We start from the raw sequence: 19,725 nt of genomic DNA on the forward strand, positions 1-19,725 counted from the left end.
TTTCATATTGGAGTACCCAAATTAACAATAGATTTTTTTCCACATGGAGAGGTTTAATGAACGAATGAGACAAGGGAGAGGAATGAGAGAGAGAAGAAAAAGAGTAGAAGAGGAGAGGAGTTGAGGCCGGCAGTGAGCACATGGAGAGAAGAGGGGCGGGAAATGGGGAGAGAAGGAACAAAGGGGGAAAGGGGAAGAGCAAAGGAGCAACAAGAGATTTTTGTAAAATAATAAATGATATATTAATGTAGTAAAAAATCCAGCATGCAAACATCTGGAACAAATATGTGTTACAGGAGTGTCTTTAGTATAACCATGAGCTGAAAACAAGCACCAGTACCATCAATGTGCCCACCAAAGATAGCAAATTAAATGTGGCTAGGCTAGGCATCTGGAATGTTCAAGATTCTCTGAGAAGTAGCTCCCGCACTCACTCCTGTGCAAGCCCTAGATCACATTGCTTAGTTGTAACCTAAATCATCTTAAGCCAAGTTTGAATTTAAAGTATAGTTATTACAAGAATCTGTAGCTATTAAGCACACCCTTCATCCTAATGCTACAGAAATCTCCCAGTAATTTAGTAAGCAGACAGGAACACTAGAAAGAACAAAAAGAGAAAAGAAACAGAATCTAACTCACACTATTCTGTTTATAAAATGCTTTGTCTTATTTAAAGGAAAAACAATTTAGAAATTAACTACAAATATAATAAATTACTAGCTCCAAACCCTTGGCCATATAGTTAGCCCTGGTGATCTCAGAGGCAACAGAGTAGAATGAATAGACAGAAATGTGCAAGAGGGATTTGTGGGTAGGAGGGGAGTTTAACAGGAATGTTAAAGAATTGGGGTGGCAGTAGTGTGTGTGTATTGCATACATGAGCAAAATTATCTAAAATCAAATTTAGTAAATAAACATGTTAAAAACAATATAATTTCCAAAATTACAATAATTAAGTGGTAAGAACTCAAAATGAATTTAACAGCAAGTTAAACAGAGCCAAAGAATAAATAAAGTAGAGAAAATTATACAGGAAGTGAAATTTAAACAGACATATGTAGAACAGGTTAGGAGACACTGCAGTCTGATATATTTGTGAATTCTGGGTAATTAGAGAATACACAATAGTAACATCTGAAGCAAGAAAAGACAAGAGCTTTTCAGAGCTGATGACCCGTCTAAGTACAGCCCAAGTATGATTCTAGACATGGAGAGGAAAGAATACACACAGTGTGCTGTATTTGCCCCTCAATGGACAGAGCACAGTGCCAAGAGGCCTAAATGTCAAAAGAGAAGCCATACACAGCAAGAATGCTGAAAACACCAAAAGAAAAATGACTCACAACACATAAGGAAAACTAAATAAGCCTGTAAAATTTCTATACAAAAACTTTGTTAAAAGGCAAGGATAAAGTGTGATAATATACCACAGGTGCTGAAAGAGAAGCACTACCAACCAAGATATTATACCCAGCAAAGCTATCCTTTACAAACAAAGACATGAAAATTTCCCCAAACACAGTAAGAAATATGGTACTCACAAAGAAAAAACTTACAGAAGATGTTTGAAACAAAAATCGAGATACTGTCAGGATGAAGACAACAAACAGCAGGAACAAAGGAACGGTATCACCTACCAGTACCTGGGTTCAACTCTGATCTGAGGTCACAGGGTGACTATACTGACTTTTTTTTTTCTTTTTTTCGGAGCTGGGGACTGAACCCAGGGCCTTGCGCTTGCTAGGCAAGCACTCTACCACTGAGCTAAATCCCCAACCCCTATACTGACTTTTTTATTCCAACTACAAAAGACTTCCCTTAGCTCTGAGGACGCAGGCTCAAAGAGTGGTGCTGAGAACTAGAGAAGTGAATGAGACACTGTCACCACAGACAGAGTCACCACTTAATGATAGAGCACATTTGCAAAAATATGCTGGCATAGTCAACAAGATGGCCTGATCCTAAGATCAAACCACAGGACCTAAGAGACCAACTCAGAAGTTGTCTTCTAGATAAAAACTGCATGGTATTGGTACAGAGACAGACAGATAGACCAATGGAACAGAATTGAAGACCCAGAAATGAACCCACACACCTATGGGCACTTGATTTTTGACAAAGGAGCCAAAACCATCCAATGGAAAAAAGATAGCATTTTTAGCAAATGGTGCTGGTTCAACTGGAGGTCAACATGTAGAAGAATGCAGATCGATCCATGTTTATCACCCTGTACAAAAGCTTAAGTCCAAGTGGATCAGGACCTCCCATCAAACCAGATACCTCAAACTAATAGAAGAAAAACTAGGAAGCATCTGGAACACATGGGCACTGGAAAAATTTCCCTGAACAAAAAACACCAATGGCTTATGCTCTAGATCAAGAATAAACAAATGGGATCTCATAAAACTGCAAAGCTTCTGTAAGGCAAAGGACACTGTGGTTGGACAAAATTGCGGCAACCAACAGATTGGGAAAAAGATCTTTACCAATCCTACAACAGATAGAGGCCTTATATCCAAAATATACAAAGAACTCAAAAGTTAGACCACAGGGAGACAAATAACCCTATTAAAAATGGGGTTCAGAGCTAAACAAAGAATTCATAGCTGAGGAATGCCGAATGGCCACAGAAACACCTAAAGAAAATGTTCAACATCTTTAGTCATAAGGGAAATGCAAATCAAAAACAACCCTGAGATTTCACCTCACACCAGTGAGAATGGCTAAGATCAAAAACTCAGGTGACAGCAGATGCTGGGCGAGGATCACGGAGAAAGAGGAACACTCCTCCATTGTTGGTGGGATTGCAGACTGGTACAACCATTCCTGGAAATCAGTCTGGAGGTTCCTCAGAAAATTGGACATTGAACTGCCTGAGGATCAGCTATACCTCTCTTGGGCATATACCCAAAAGATGCCCCAACATATAAAAAAAGACACATGCTCCACTATGTTTCATGTAGCCTTATTTATAATAGCCAGAAGCCTGAAAAGAACCCAGATGCCCTTCAACAGAGGAATGGATACAGAAAATGTGGTACATCTACACAATGGAATATTACTCAGCTATCAAAAACAATGACTTTATGAAATTTGCATTGAGGCAAATGGTGAACTGGAAAATATCATCCCAGGTGAGAGTAACCCAATCACAGAAAAACACACATGGTATGCACTCATTGATAAGTGGCTATTAGCCCAAATGCTTGAATTACCCTAGATGCCTAGAACAAATGAAACTCAAGGCGGATGATCAAAATGTGAACGCTTCACTCCTTCTTTAAAAAGGGAACAAGAATACCCTTGGCAGGGAATAGAGAGGCAAAGATTAAAACAGACACAGAAGTAACACCCATTCAGAGCCTGCCCCACATGTGGCCCATGCATATACAGCCATCCAATTAGACAAGATGGATGAAGCAAAGAAGTGCAGGCCAACAGGAGCCGGATCTCTCCCGAGAGACACAGCCAGAATACAGCAAACACAGAGGCGTATGCCAGCAGCAAACCACTGAATTGAGAATAGGACCCCCGTTGAAGGAATCAGAGAAAGAACTGGAAGAGCTTGAAGGGGCTCAAGACCCCATATGTACAACAATGTCAAGCAACCAGAGCTTCCAGGGACTAAGCCACTACCTAAAGACTATACATGGACTGACCCTGGACTCTGACCTCATAGGTAACAATGAATATCCTAGTAAGAGCACCAGTGGAAGGGGAAGCCCTGGGTCCTGCTAAGACTGAACCCCAGTGAACTAGATTGTTGGGGAGGGCGGCAGGGGGAGGATCAGGAGGGAACACCCATAAATGAAGGGAGGGGGGGGGGAGGGGGAGGGGATGTTTGCCGGAAGCAGGAAAGGAATAACACTTGAAATGTATATAAGAAATACTCAAGTTAATTAAAAAAAAAAAAAAAAAAAAAGAAGTTGTCTTCTAATTTCCACACAAACTGTGGCACATGTGTAAATGCACATTCACTAAATAAATAAAGTAGTTTTAAAACTTAAAAAAAAAAACCTTAAAAAATATTTCAAATGAGAAATAGACCTGAAGGAAGAAACAGTAGTACAATGCCGCATAGGCCTCTGACATGGCACTCTCAACAGGGCTGTATCACTTAGGTGGAAAATGAGCCAGCTTAGGAAACCACCCCCAGTGTTCAACAGCATACCGACGTGTCTTCCACAAAAAATCAGGGTGACATCTAAATTAAATATCAGAAACCCACCATCCTTCACAGGTGGAAGGTAAGGAAACTTTTGTGTGACCCAGAGCATTACAGTTCAATAAAGGTCAAACCATGCAGGCAGCATGTTAGACAGATCACAGAAGCATTGCACTGAATGGAAGAAGTCTGTTTCCAAGGTTGCATTTTGTAATGATTGCATTTGACATTTTTAATAGGGAAACAGTTTAATAAATAGCAAACTGTTGCTTATGAGGACCTGGGAGAGAGTATAATTGTTGGCTAGCCTGAGGACATGGGACAGTGATAGAACTGTTCTGTATCCTGATACAAACTTCCTTACATGAGCCTCTATTTGCATTAAAGTATATAGACTCGAATACCAAATAACAGTAAGGTTTTCTATATATTAATATGTGCTTCCTGCATGGAACCTATAGCACCATTGATGGACATGGCATCAGTGAGTTCTATTAAACATCCAAGGTCATAGACATTCAGTCTTAGGCAAGTTCTTTGAAGTTGAGTATGAGAAAAACAATCATCCAATTTATTAAGTATACTACCATATCTAGAATCAAATAAAATACTCAGTCCAAATACAGATGCCAAAATCCCAGGCTAAATATTAGCTATACAATAAAATGTGCTAATGTATATAAAAATTGAATAATTTTACAAATGTTCCAAAGGGAAAAAATGTGTGTGTACATATGTAGAATGCCTTATCAGAATAACATCTGAGGTAGTTTTTATTTGTTGCTGTAACAGATTTCAGAATAATCAAATACTCTCTCAAGAAAAAGGAATACATGTAGTAAAATTTATTGGATTTCATAAAAGTAAGCAGCATGGGAATAGTGAGCACTTCCTTACTGATAAGAGCACAGCTCTCTATCCAGAAACCACTTACAGATATCTGTTGTCATTACTCACTCAGCTGTCTGTTGAAATTCCCACTACAGAAGAATAGAAAGTGGGCCAGGAGTAGAAGGGATTTGAGAGAGAAAAGCTATCACTTACAAATGGTACAGTTGTACACTTAACAATAATCTATAGACAAATAGATATTAGAATGAGTAATAAAGACCCTTCCAGTCTCCATCTGTGCCCAGAGCTAAGGCTGTCCCACAGCCCTCCAGACACAAAATCTGCCTGCAGAGTGCTGGTCTCCCAGGAGCGCTCTCACTCCTAAGCCCACGGTGAAACTCCACTTTCATTCCACTAACTGTCCAAAGAAGGGGCCCGCCAAGAGTGCACAGGGCACAGGAACCATGGAGCAGCTTGGGACAGGACCCTTCCAGTCTTCATCTACACCCAAACTAAGGCTGTCCCAGAGCATTCCAATCCTAAAACCAGCCCCAAGAGAGCTGGTTTCCCAGGAGCACTCTCACTCCTAAGATGCCCACAGGCCCACAGGAGGGACAAGCTCTAGTCAGAGACAGCAAAACCAGCTAACACCAGAGATAACCTGATGTCAAGAAGCAAGGACAAGAACCTAATCAACAGAAACCAAGGCTACTTGGCATCATTGGAACCCAGTTCTCCCACCACAGCAAGTACTGAATACCCTAATATACCAGAAAAGCAAGATTTGGATTTAAAATCTCATCTCATAATGATGATAGAGGACTTTAAGAAGGACATAAATAACTCCTCTAAAGAAATACAGCAGAACACAGGTAAAAAGGAAAAGCCATTAAAGAGGAAACACAAAATCCCTTAAAGAGATACAGGAAAACACAACGAAATATGTGAAATAATTGAACAAAACCATCCAGGATCTAAAATGGAAATAGAAACAATAAAGAAAGCACAAAGGGAGACAACCCTGGAGATAGAAAACCTAGGAAAGACATCAGGAGTCATAGATGCAAGCATCAACAACAGAATACAAGAGATAGAAGAGAGAATCTCAGGTGCAGAAAATACCATAGAAAACATCGACACAGTAGTCAAAGAAAATGCAAGAAGACAAAAAGATCCTAACCCAAAAACATCCAGGACACAATGAGAAGACCAAACCTAAGGTTAATAGGTATAGAAGAGAGTGAAGACTCCCAACTTAAAGGGCCAATAAATATCTTCAACAAAATTATAGAAGAAAACTTCCTAACTTAAAGAAAGAGATGCCCAAGAACATACAAGAAGCCTACAGGACTCCAAATAGATTGAACCAGAAAAAAAATTCCTCTGGTCAAAAATAGTCAAAACACCAAATGCACAAAACAAAGAAAGAATATTAAAAGCTGGAAGAGAAAAAGATCAAGTGACATATAAAGGCAGACCTATCAGAATTACACTAGACTTCTCACCAGAGACTATAAAAGCCAGAAGATCCTGGGCAGATGTCATATAGACCCTAAGAGAACACAAATATCCAGCAAAACTCTCAATCAACATAGATGGAGAAACCAAGATATTCCATGACAAAACCAAATTTACACAATACCTTTCCACAAATCCAGCCCTACAAAGGATAATAGATGGAAAACTCCAACACAAGGAGGGAAACAACACCCTAGAAAAGACAAGAAAGTAATCTTCTTTCAACAAACCCAAAAGAAGAGAGCTACACAAACATGATTTCACCTCTAACAACAAAAATAACAGGAAAAAAACATTCACTATTCCTTAATATGTCTTAACATCAATGGAATCAATTCCCCAATAAAAAGACATAGACTAACTGACTAGATATGTAAACAGGACCCAGCATTTTGCTACGTAGAGGAAACACACTTCAGTGACAAAGACAGACCCTACTTCAGAGTAAAAGGCTGGAAATTTTTTTCCAAGTAATTAGTCCAAAGAAACAAGGTGGAGTAGCCAATCTTATATCAAATAAAATCAACTTTCAACCAAAAGTTATCAAAAAATATAAAGTAGGACACTTACTACTCATCATTGGAAAAATCTACCAAGATGAACTCTCAATTCTGAACATCTGTGGTTCAAATGCAAAGGCACCCACCTTTATAAATGAAACTTTACTAAAGCTCAAAGCATACATTGCACCTAAAAGGATAATAGTGGAAGACTTCAACACCCCACTCTCATCAAAGGACAGATCATGGAAACTGAAACTCAACAGAGACACAGAGAAACTAACATAAGCTATGAAGCAAATGGATTTAACAGATATCTATAGAACATTTCTTTCTAAAACAAAAGAATATACCTTCTTCTCAGTACCTCATGGTATATTCTCCAAAACTGACCATTTAATGGGTCACAAAAGAGGCCTCAACAAATACAAGATGATTTAAATAATCCCATGCCAGATCAGATCCTATCAGATCACCATGGACTAAGACTGGTCTTTAATAACAATAAAAACAACAGAAAGCCCACATACGTATGGAAGTTGAACAATGCTCTCTTCAATGAAGAAATTGGTGAAGGAAGAAATAAAGACAGAAATTAAAGACTTCTTAGAATTTAATGAAAACGAAGGCACATCATACCCAAACTTAGGGGACACAATGAAAGCAGTGCTAAGAGGAAAACTCATAACTATGAGTGCCTCCAAAAGAAACTGGAAAGAGCATACACTAACAGCACACTTGAAAGCTCTAGAACAAAAAGAAGCAAATACACACAAGAGGAGTAGACAGCAATATATAATCAAACTCAGGGCTGAAGTCAAGTAGAATTAAAAAGAACTATACAAAGAACCAGCAAAACTAGGAGCTGGTTCTTTGAGAAAATCAACAAGATAGATAAACCTTAGCCAAACTCACAAGAGAGCACAGAGACAGTATCTAAATTAACAAAATCAGAAATGAAAAGGGATACATAACAACAGAAACTGAGGAAATTCAAAACATCGGACCCTACTATAAAAGCCTGTACTCAACAAAACTGGAAAATCTGGATGAAATGGACAGTTTTCTAGATAGATACCATGTACTGAAGTTAAATCATGATCAGATAAACCATCTAAACAGTGCCATAACTCCTAAAGAAATAGAAGCAGGCATTAAAAGTCTCCCAAACAAAAAACAAAAAAACACACAAAAACCCAGGACTATATGGGTATAGTGCAGAATTCTGTCAGAACTTCAATTCCAATACTCTTCAAACTCTTCCACAAAATAGAGACAGGAGGAACTCTACCCAATTCATTCTTTGAAGCCACAATTATGCTTATACCTAAACCACAAAGACCCAACAAAGAAAGAGACCAATTTCCCTCATGAATATCAATTTAAAAATAATAAATTCTTGCAAACCAAGAACACATCAAAGTGATCATTCACAATGATCAAGTAGGCGTCATACCAGGGATTCAGGGATGGTTCAGTGTATGGAAATTCATCAATGTAATGCACTATATAAACAAGCTGAAAGAGAAGAACCACATGAACATCTCATTAGATGCTGAGAAAGCATTGGACAAAATTCAACACAGTTTCATGACAAAAGTCTTGGAAAGATCAGGAATTCAAGGCTGATACCTAAACAAAGTAAAAGCAATATACAGCAAACCAGTAGCCAACATCAAACTAAATGTAGAGAAACCTGAAGCAATCCCACTAAAATCAAGGACTAGACAAGACTGCCCACTCTCTAACTACCTAAACAATAAAGTACTTGAAGTCCTAGCCAGAGCAATTAGAGAACAAAATGAATTCAAAGGGATACAAATTGGAAGGGAAGAAGTTAAAATACCACTATTTGCAGATGATGTGATAGTATACTTAAGTGACCACAAAATTTCCACCAGAGAACTACTTAACCTGATAAACAACTTTGGTAAAGTGGCTGGGTATAAAATTAACTCGAACAAATCAGTAGCCTTCCTCTACTCAAAGGATAAACAGGCTAAGAAAGAAATTAGGGAAATGACACCCTTCACAGTAGTCACAAACAATATAAAATACCCCAGTGTGCTCTAACCAAGCAAGTGAAAGATCTGTATGACAAGAACTTCAAGTCTCTGAAGAAAGAAATCGAAGAAGATCTCAGAAAATGGAAAGATCTCCCATGCTCATGGATTGGCAGGGTTAATACAGTAAAAAATGGTCATCTTAAAAATGGTCGATCTACTAAATGCAATCCCCATCAAAATTCCAACTCAATTCTTCATAGAATTAGAAAGAGCAATTTGCAAATTCATTTGGAATAACAAAAAAAAAAAACAAAATAGATAAAACTATTCTCAACAATAAAAGAACTTCTTGGGGAATCACCATTCCTGACCTCAAGCTGTATTAAAGAGCAATGGTGATAAAAACTGCATGGTATTCATACAGAGACAGACAGTTAGACCAGTGGAACGGAATTGAAGACCCAGAAATGAACACACATCTATGGTTGCTTGATCTTTGACAAAGGAGCTAAGTGGGAAAACGACAGCACTTTCAACAAATGATGTTGGTTCCACTGGAGGTCAGCATGTAAAAGATGACAAATCTACCCATTCTTATCTCCTTGTACAAAGCCCAAGTTCAAGTGGATCAAGGATCTCCTCATAAAACCAGATACACTCAAACTAATAGGAGAGAAAGTGGGGAAAAGCCTCAAACACATAGGTACAGGGGAAATTTTCTTTAACTGAACACCAAGATCAGGAATTGAGAAATGGGACCTCATAAAACTGCAAAGCTTCTGTAAGGCAAAGGACACTGTCATTAGGACAAAACAGCAACCAACAGATTGGGAAAAGATCTCTACCAATCTTACTTCCAATAGAGGGATATTATCTAATACATGTAAATAACTCAAGAAGTTAGACTCCAGAGAATCAAATAATCCTATTTAAAAATGGGGTACAAAGCTAAACAAAGATTTCTAAGCTAAGGAATACCGAATGGCTGAGAAGCACCTAAAGAAATGCTCAACATCCTTAGTTATCAGGGGAATGCAAATCAAAACAGCCCTGAGATTCCACCTCACATCAGTCAGAATGATTAAGATCAAAAACTCAGGTGACGGCAGACGCTGGCGAGGATGTGGAGAAAGAAGAACACTCCTCCATTGTTGGTGGGATTGCAAGCTGATACAACCACTGTGGAAATAAGTCTTACGGTTCCTCAGATAATCAGACATTGTATTTCCTGAGGACCCAGCTATAACCCAAAAGACGCTCCAACATATAACAAGGACACGTGCTCCACTATGCTCATAACAGCTTTATTTATAATAGCCAGAAGATGGAAAGAACCCAGATGTTCTTCAACAGAGGAATGGATACAGAAAATGTGGTACATCTACACAATGGAGTACTACTCAGCTATTAAAAACAATGACTATATTAAATTCTTAGGCAAATGGATGGAACTAGAAACTATCATCCCGAGTGAGGTAACCCAATCACAAAAAACCCACATGGTATGCACTCAGTGATAAGTGGATATTAGCTCAAAAGCTTGGATTACCCAATGATACAATCCACAGACCACATGAAACTCAGGAAGAAGGATGACCAAAGTGTGGATGCATCAGTCCTTCTTAAAAGGGGGATCAAAATACAGGAGAAAATATGGGACAAAGAGTGGAACAGGGTCTGAAGAAAAGGACTTCTTCAGACTTTCCAGAGACTGCCCCACCTGGGGATCCATCCCATATGCAGCCACCAAACCCAGTCACTATTGCTGATGCCAAGAAGTTCTTGCTGACAGGAGTCTGATATCGATGTCTCCTGAGAGACTGTGCTAGAGCCTTACTGATACAGATGAGGATGCTTGCAGCTAATCAATGGACTGAGCACAGGGTCCCCAATGTAGGAATTAGAGAAAGGACTGAAGGAGCTGAAGGAATTTGCAACCCCTAGGAAGAACAACAATATCAACCAACCAGACCCCCCCCCCAGACTTTCCAGGGACTAAACCACCATCCAGTGAGTACACATGGAGGGACCCATGGCTCAAGCCCTATATGTAACATAGGATGGTATTGTCCAGAATTAATAAGAGGAAAAGCCCTTGGTCCTGTGAAGGCTGATTTCTCCAGTGTTGGAAAATGCCAGTATGTTGAGGTGGAATGGGAGAGGGAGCATCTTTATAAAAGCAGAGGGAGAGAGAATGGGAGTGGGGGAAAGGAGATAACATTTGAAATGTAAGTACATAAAATATCCAAAAAAAAAAAAAAAGAATGGGTAATCTTCTAAGATTTCTGAATAAAGTAAAGTTCTCGGCATAATGGTAGAGGATTTGGGTGTGTGAGGCCCTAGGTTCAATTCCCAATATTGCAAAACAAACCAACTAAATAGTAAACTGGTTTACAGTAATCCTCATATATTGCTAAGAGCTAAAAAGTAAGATTAGGTGTGCATGAATAATGGAAAATTACAGACTTCAGTGGTGGGGTGCTAGAAGACGCCACAGTGCATAAGACTGTCACTTTCACGAAGCAGAAGAGTTTCACTTACCTGTAGACTTTGAGTTTTACTGCTATTCCCAGCCTCCTTCTATGTGTCACCTTGCATGTTGTCTGTGTCCCTTCATCTCCTCTGTCATAGAAAAGGATCTCAGTCATCCTTTTTTCCCCATGACTGACAGTGTTAAGTAGAACTCATCAAGTGTCTTGTAGAAAATCCTCGCTTTGAGTCTGATTTTTCTTATAATTAGACCAGAGATGTGGAGTTTGGGAAATAACATAATAGGAAAGTATCTTTCTGTCACTTCATATCAGCAATGGAAGATAGCCTTAGGGTATCACTGTAATCTTTGTCCTGTTGTGATAGAAACAGCCAGAGGCTAAGAAGCAGAAAGAGATTAAAGGCAATAAAGCCCGAGTGGTAATGAAATTTCATAACATGTAAAGATCGTAAAATCACTAGGAGCACTTGTGTTTGTATCTGCAGAGGGAGGTGCAGGAAAACAGATAGCATATTGCTTTCACTGTCTGACACTGGGCAAGAAGACAGCAGCATAGAGAGGGGTGAGAGCCATAGCTCAGCCAGGAGGAGGAAATAGAGAGGGTAAGAAGTGTAGAGTTCCCTGTGGGTTTTCAAGGTGAGCACTTACTCATAGGACGCTTTGAACAATGTGATCTGGAGTCAGAGACGGTGAGCCCATCTCCATCTGTTGCTGACGTTTGAAGGAACGTGAGTGGTAGGTGATCATTCCCCTCAGTCTGGTTGAAGTTAGCGTGATGAAGCTCTGTTCCTTTGTTTTTCATGTATGTGATCATGTTTATGTGTTCATGTATGTGTAGATACACAAGGGTGTAGCATGCCTGTGGAAGACAGAATGGGTATCTGGCATCTTCCTCAGGACAAGGTCTCACCAAAGCTAGAGCTTGCTGGTGGGTGGGGCTGACAGGCCAGGGAGCTCGGGTCCTTCCAGTCTGCCCACTTCTCCTTGCCCACTGAGTGTTGGGGTTCAGTGCAGATCTGCCATGGCATCCAACTCATGTGTGGGAGATCTGCCATGGCATCCAGCTCATGTGTGGGAGCTGAGGGTCTGAATCCAGGTCCCTGTACTTGCACGTCGTTCAGTTCGGTGACATCTTCGCTACCTTCGCTTTCTTGATTGCTTGCATTTGTTATTAACTTGTGCCATAAAAATTATCTGGGTGGAAAGAAAATGTTTTTTATCTGTAGTTTACAGACAGAGGTCAGTAGTAGACATACATATATAGTGGATGGCATTTTCCTAACTATCAGTTTTCGGTGTTCCAAAAAGATCATAGCCACTCAGAGTTCAAACACACCTGCACTAAAATGACAGTGATGTTAGATTTTCCAACCAAGTATAGTAAAAATTCCTTAACAACTATGACCTTGGCTTGAAACCGAAAAATAGGAGAGCCATGTTTCATGTGGGGCCTTGTCGCCCAGGGCATGGGTGTCTTCCTAGAAGAGATCCTGCAGCTCCTGGTTGCCTATGGATTTGAGTGCAGATGCTAGCATGTTGTAGCCACCCCTCCCGACTGGACCTTGTAGCACTCTTGTCCTTTCTTCTTCTTTTCCCTTTGGCCCTCCCATGCCCTGCTCCCTCTACCTGCAACACCTCCTTTCCCTCTTCTGTCGCCTACTCTTAAACCTCGGCTCCATCATCCAGTGCAGCACATGCAGCACATGCCAGTGTGCATAGCTGCTTTGGGATTGGATTATTGATCATCTGTCCCACCAAACAACGTGTGAAAGGTAGGGACTGTGGCGTGCTGAGATCTGCATCTGTCCACTGATGCCCAGTACACATCGTGTGCTCAAGAAGTGTCTGTAATCAATACCTTAGGACAGTTTCTTTCAAAATTCTGACATATTGACCTCAAGAAAAATGTATTTACCTTTCTTTGCTTTTCCTTTCATTTTGAAAGCTTTAGTTCTTCGTCCTTCTTATATGACACTGTTTGGACATTGTTTAAATTGCTGTATTCATCTTTAATTACATGACATTCTGTGTGACTCTTGTAACACTTACACAATATGAGCTATGTACAAGCTCCCTCTACAGTGCTTACCTTTCCTTAAACATGAATAAAATGCAGCTGCTTAAAAGTACTAAGTATTTTTAGCCCATGTGTAAAATATCACAGACCAAGTAAGATAATCAACTGTCTTTTTAAACTGTAGAGAGATCTCTATTTAGAAGACTGGAAGACATTTTCCCTGTTCTTCCTGCTAAGGACTAGTGTCTGTCTGTGTGTGTGTGTGTGTGTGTGTGTGTGTGTGTGTGTGTAGTACATAAAGAAGCCAGATAAAGTCAGGGCAGTGCAGTCCCTGGGTTCTCCGTTCACTGTTTCTCCTAGATAAGACTGCATGCTAGGGAAACCAGCGTCCAAAACCTCAGCAGGTCTGCACATGACACAATAGCTCAAGCTCTCCTCAGCCTACATTTAGGAAAGCAACAGCCTTGTGAGACAGCAAACGTTTAGACAGTAACTGTTCAGCTGTAGTTAAATACCACAGAGAAAGCTACAGTTTCCTCCGTAGAAAGCTGCCTCCTAGTCTCAGTGAAGAGAGGCCTCTCAATCCCTTCCCACAGTGTGGGAGAGGAGAGCAAGTGGCTACAAAGCTTTCCGCTGTCCTACTGAGTATCAGAGTAGAGGAGCCTCCTGGAGAGTCGAGATTACAAGAGCATTCACTCAGACAAGTGTTCAGTAGAAGCTTCTTGGAGACAGGAGTGAAGCCTTCCTGCCCAGAGTGATGTCAGAAGCCTAGTGCGGAGAAGCCTGACTTCATCCTGCCTTGCAGTAAGGATGGCCCTCTTCTGAGAAGCCATCTTCCCATCAGGGAACAGATGATCTGAGCGAGAGATCTGGAAGGCATTTCCCTTCGCCTCTCTGCTGCTTAAATAAGAGCTACTGTCCGTCTCCTTAAACGATAACTAAAGGCATCCATGTTTCCTTTAAAAATGGCTTGTGGCCATCAAGGAGGAACTTGTAATTTGAATAGAAAAGCAGTAGACACCCAGAACTTAGTGACACTGGTGTTTGACTTTCTGACCAGGAATTTAAGCCAGCACAGTAACAACCTACAGTTATGAACATGGCTGGACACCAAACCAAGACAGCCCCACCCAGTCAGATCAACGAGACTAGAAAGAAGCACTAAATGAAGGGTTATAATTGAAATATGGCAGCTAGAACACAGGAAGAAGTAGCAGAAGGAAGAGTAGGAAACATAGATGAGAGTGTAGGTAGGACAAACAGCTCAGCTCTCTGGAAAGTGGGGAGAAGGAGCAGAGGGAGTGTCTGTGGGCCTTTGGATTTGAGGAGAAAAAAGAGGAGAAAGGGTGAGGCTGGAAAAATGTTCAAAGAAATGGCTCAAACGTTCTAATATTTGGCAAAAGATATAAAGCTATATCCTGAATAGAGTAAGCCCAGAGAAGCCTATACCACAAAACATCAAAGTCAAATTAGAAAAACTCAAGACAGGAACAGTGACAGACAAATACTTGAGACTGTGGCTGTAAGAAGAACCCAGACTGAGTGACAGCTGCCTGTTAGAAACCATCTGGAGGCAAGCAGGGTGTAGCTCACATCTTAAATACCGGCCATTGTTAGCATAGAGCTCTAGCTCCAGAGACAGTGACTTAGGAGCTGAGGGCATTTTTTCAGATAGAGGAACCTCCTCTACATGAAGTACAAGAAGATGTCTGAACAGAAGAGGGTTATGGTGGCTGTTCTTGGTTGTCAACTTGACTACATCTGGAATTAACTAAAACCCAAGCAGCTGAATACTCCTTTGAGAGACTTTTTTGTCCTTAATTAAATCATTTGAAGCAAGAAGAAACACTTTTAATCCAGATCTTTTGGGAAGATTTACCTTTAATCCTTGCCACACCTGCTGGCAGCCTATATAAAGGACAGGGAAGAAAGAAGGTTTTGCTCTCTGCCTGCTTGTTCTCCCTGTCACTGGAGAGCCAGTTCTCTCCCTGGCATTAGAGCCTCCTTTGGGATTCCGGCATACACTGAAGACCACTGAGATATCCAGCCTCACGGACTGAACAACTGCTGATTCTTGGACTTTTCGTTAGTAGACATGTTAGGCGCTCTAATAAATCCTTGTATGAGAAGAACCTTGACTAATACCAAGATAACGAAGACAGCGAAGGAGATAGGAAAGGAGAGGTGTGGACAGCTGTGCAGCCACACTTCCTCTTCCTGCGGTTCCCTCAGTTATACGTGAAGACTGAAGCAAACACACTACAGATATGGATACATGAAATTAGCAAGGCAGCCTAGAGATATATTATCAGTAATTTTCATTTGTAGTATATAAGCTGCCTAGCAATATATATTCAACACAGTCCTATAATCAATTTGATACTTAAGTCAGAGGATGCAGAGAGAGTTATACATTCATCCTATATAACTTCTATTGACCCACTGTTAGTGTGCACCATGTTATACATAATAGATAATATTCTCAAGCACTGAAAATTACTTAAAATTTCTAGAAACTAAGTAATTCCCAGTTATGTAATAAACTATATTTCAAATATATATATATATATATATATATATATATAAAGTGAGAATGCTGGGCTTTACCTCACTTAATTTCAAAAATTAAAGATTTATGTATATTCCATCATGCTTTAGACAGCCTTGCCCAAGTGAAAGCCAAAAATACATTGAAAATACAATTCTGAGTCCCTTTGATAGACAGTGCAGCCACATGAAGTGTCAGCCTCACCCACGGCAGTGTAGGCACTGTCTTATCACCACCCTGCTTTGCCGTGACAAGAGTTCTGGCACCCATAGGATGGAGGTGCAGAGCAGGGGTGAGCGTCATCCACTGATGGGGGGCAGCCCAGACTTCTCAACATGGCACTGACAATCCTTAGCAAGCCCCTCCTGGTTCTACGCACAAGGCTGGTTGCGTCCTGTGATGCATTCAGTTGGTTATTACTAAACAGTTTAGGCAATGAGCTTCAGATGCAGTAAGATTCCTATCCTTGAACTGACTGGGGGGCTCTGCAAAACTGTTCTTAGGGCTGAAATTTGAAGTGTAGCCTGTCAGTTTGGATGTGGCTGATCTAATCACCCTGTTTCTGAAACATCCACAGAATTTGAGTCACCACAAAAGGAGCTTGCTTTACAGAGCAGCATCCACCCTGCTGAGCAGGCACTGCAGCTGCGCTCTTTCCTTCATCAGCGCCGCCTGTGGCACTGGCTGAGTGCTCTTCCCCTGTGGCAGCTCTCAGGTCCCTAACTTCAAGAGGACATGATTCGACCCCACTGCGGTGTTGGTGTTAGAGATCAGTGTGCTTTGCTGACAAGGTGAAGGAGATGCAGGGTGCCCACAGGAGCTGGAGAAAGCCAGGTGCTCAGTGAAGGTTTCTGGATTTCTAGTTTCTTGTAGATGTGAGGGCCAGCAAAGGGAAGACACTCGAGCATTCCTAGGCAGGAGGCCATGCTCCCTGTGCCATGAGTCAACTATGTGAAAATGTCTCCATGAGCAGAAAACCGGCACAGGAATGGTCAGTGACAGCAAGCTGAGTGAGAGACTCGGACATGAGATTAACAGGCACAGATGAGAGGCTGAGGTCCAGACTACCATGGGAAGTGGAATCACTACTGAAATCCTAATGCACTGCCACTAAGAGACCATTGTATCAGAACACAGTCTCCATTGCAGTCAAGCTGAAGGACTGACTGTACAAAAGACTTTGTTATAAATAACTGCGACGTGTTCATTATTAAAAACAAACAATGTCAAGGCAATGAAATGCTGTGGTCTTTACATTTTACCGTGGGAAAGAAAGTGTGATATGGCATATTCATCTCACAGTACCCTGTAGTCTGCCCAAGAGTGATGCTGTGTCAGTCAGGCCTCTGAACTTCAAGACGCTTGCACTTTTAATATCAAAACTGTTCTTATGATCCACGATAATAAGACTTTACTGGACACAGTTCTAAGAGCCTACTGTGTGTAACAAATATAGCCAACACTGAGAGCCTGGAGCCGAATGGTCCTCATGAAGAGGACTCTGCTTGTCCTCCTGGTACTGTGTCTGATGAAGGAAGAGCTTACTGATGGCTTCCAGTCTTCAAACAGATATTACCTTAAAATTAACTACACCTGTGCATAGTGAACTTTACTGTGAGAAGCCTAGGGCCAGTTGGAATTGTAATTATCATTAGTGTGAACTTATGTTCCAGAATCCTTGTTAAGATGAATGTGGAAACTCAGCTGAGGTATACGTAGACATCACTATACCTACGGTTCCCAGCTCTGCTGAAAAGGCAGTGGCGTTCATTTGAACGGATGATATATAGGCTTATCAAAGGAACTTGGACCCAGCCTGAAGGAGTTTCGTTATTTGCAGGAATATAATAACACTGGAAATATGAATGCATCCATGTGATAGAAAAACTAAATAAAAGTAGGAGAAATGCACAGCTTTTTATGGTAGAATTCTAATTACATCTTAATAAGTAAAAAATATATATATATAGGTAGATACAATGGTGATAATTCAATCAAGAACCAAAATGGGGTAAACTGGGAAAAAATTTAGTAAGAAAAAGGTATTTTCATATCTAAAAGAACTTCTACTATTCCACTACTAATCAATTAAAAAGAAACCCATCATAAGTAGTTTGAGGAAAGCTGACAGACATCTTAGCCAGCCAGATAACCAAGCTCTTAGGATCAGCAATAATGAGAGATGGGGACATTGGATGCATGGTCCAGAGCATAGCACAACTTCCCGAATTCCTCTCTTAGAATGTGAAGTGTCAGTCTTCTCATTAGAGAGATTCAGTGGATCTTGCTACAAAATAAGCGTCCAGTGCAAATGTCAGACTCATAGCACAAAGTCTTGAAGCAGCTTGACACGGTCTAAAAGGTTTGAGTTAGAGGATATCGGAGTGGACTGTGAACAGAACATCTGAATGCAACATAAGATACTAAAGTGGTTTCTGAACCAGAAAACAAAAGGTAATGGGATCGTCTGTAAAAGTCATAGAAGCCTGTAGTTTAGCCTGTGGTAACGAGTAATGGTAATGTCATATTCTCTATAGTGCTTGTTAATGTGTGCCCTGATGACAGGAAGCTGATTAAAGAGTAGACAAAAACCCTAAAAAGTTTCTAACTAAAGGCCTTTAAACATGCTGCTCAAAATAAAGTATAGAATGTTTTTTCTTAGGTTCTGTTTCTCTGACAAAAGTTAAATTTTCAACATTTTAGATAAACTGTTAATAGGATAGAAGGAGAATGCTGAAAACTAGCAATTCAGCTTATAGAATATATATCCTGTTTGGGGATCCGTTGTTCTCAGACCTGTGGCCTTTGACTCTTCCTGGTCTCCTTCCACATTTAGGGTGGTCTCAGAAGACATGAAATTGGGGGTCAACATAAGTCAAGCTTTTCTTACTTTCCTTAGGACTTTGTATCATGTCTGGCTGGATTGTAAGAAACACATCATTTACCTAAAACATTGAAGAACTGGGAAGTCTGTGAGGTATAGACATTCAGGTCCAATGTTGAGTATTCTCAACAGCTGTATCATCAGTCACTTTGCACTGTGCATTATTATTTCTGTTCTTACAATGGGTCTGCTTGATCATTCTTATCATTAACTAATTGGAAGACCAAGAGTCAAGCCAAGTCTCTGTAGTACCAAAGCATTTTATCTTCTCTTTTTACTCAATCCAACAGGAAATACGCACATTAAATATTCCTTTCATAAAGGGAGCTCACAATGAGTAGGTGGTTGGATCATCCATTATTGACCGGCCATAAAGAAACATCTTAGGAGCAGTTACCATGTCAAGTGCCACTCTGTATTTTCTGTGGCCTTCAAGAACCACTAATCACTGGTTTTCAAATTCTGTGTCTGGAAAAATATAGCAAAATAGGAACAAGGTGAAACCTTCCCTGTAGCTACCAAACAAATAGTTGTTCTCCTCATTCCTACCTTCCTGCTCTAACAGTGTTTAATCCATCGTGTGTTCTCTATGCTGCCAGGACAAATTACCACACATTTGATGGTTTAAACTACACAAGTCAGTCACCTCAAGCCATTACAGTCTCGGTAGGATAAAATCTACACATACTTCTCTGGAAGTTCGTGGTGAAGACCTTTCTTTTTCTCTCTCCCGCGATGTTGGCAGAAACGCCCTCCTTTTGGTTG

The 19,725-nt window shown here is 40.4% G+C and overlaps 1 protein-coding gene across 4 annotated transcripts in view; it reads left to right on the forward strand.

Annotated features, from left to right (window-relative positions):
• Positions 1-19,725, forward strand: part of Zeb1 (zinc finger E-box binding homeobox 1) — a 156,221-nt gene that overhangs the window by 99,406 nt on the left and 37,090 nt on the right. The gene's annotated exons all lie outside the window — the stretch shown is intronic.

This window comes from Rattus rattus, chromosome 14, assembly GCF_011064425.1.
Source record: "Rattus rattus isolate New Zealand chromosome 14, Rrattus_CSIRO_v1, whole genome shotgun sequence".
NCBI classification, from domain to species: domain Eukaryota; kingdom Metazoa; phylum Chordata; class Mammalia; order Rodentia; family Muridae; genus Rattus; species Rattus rattus.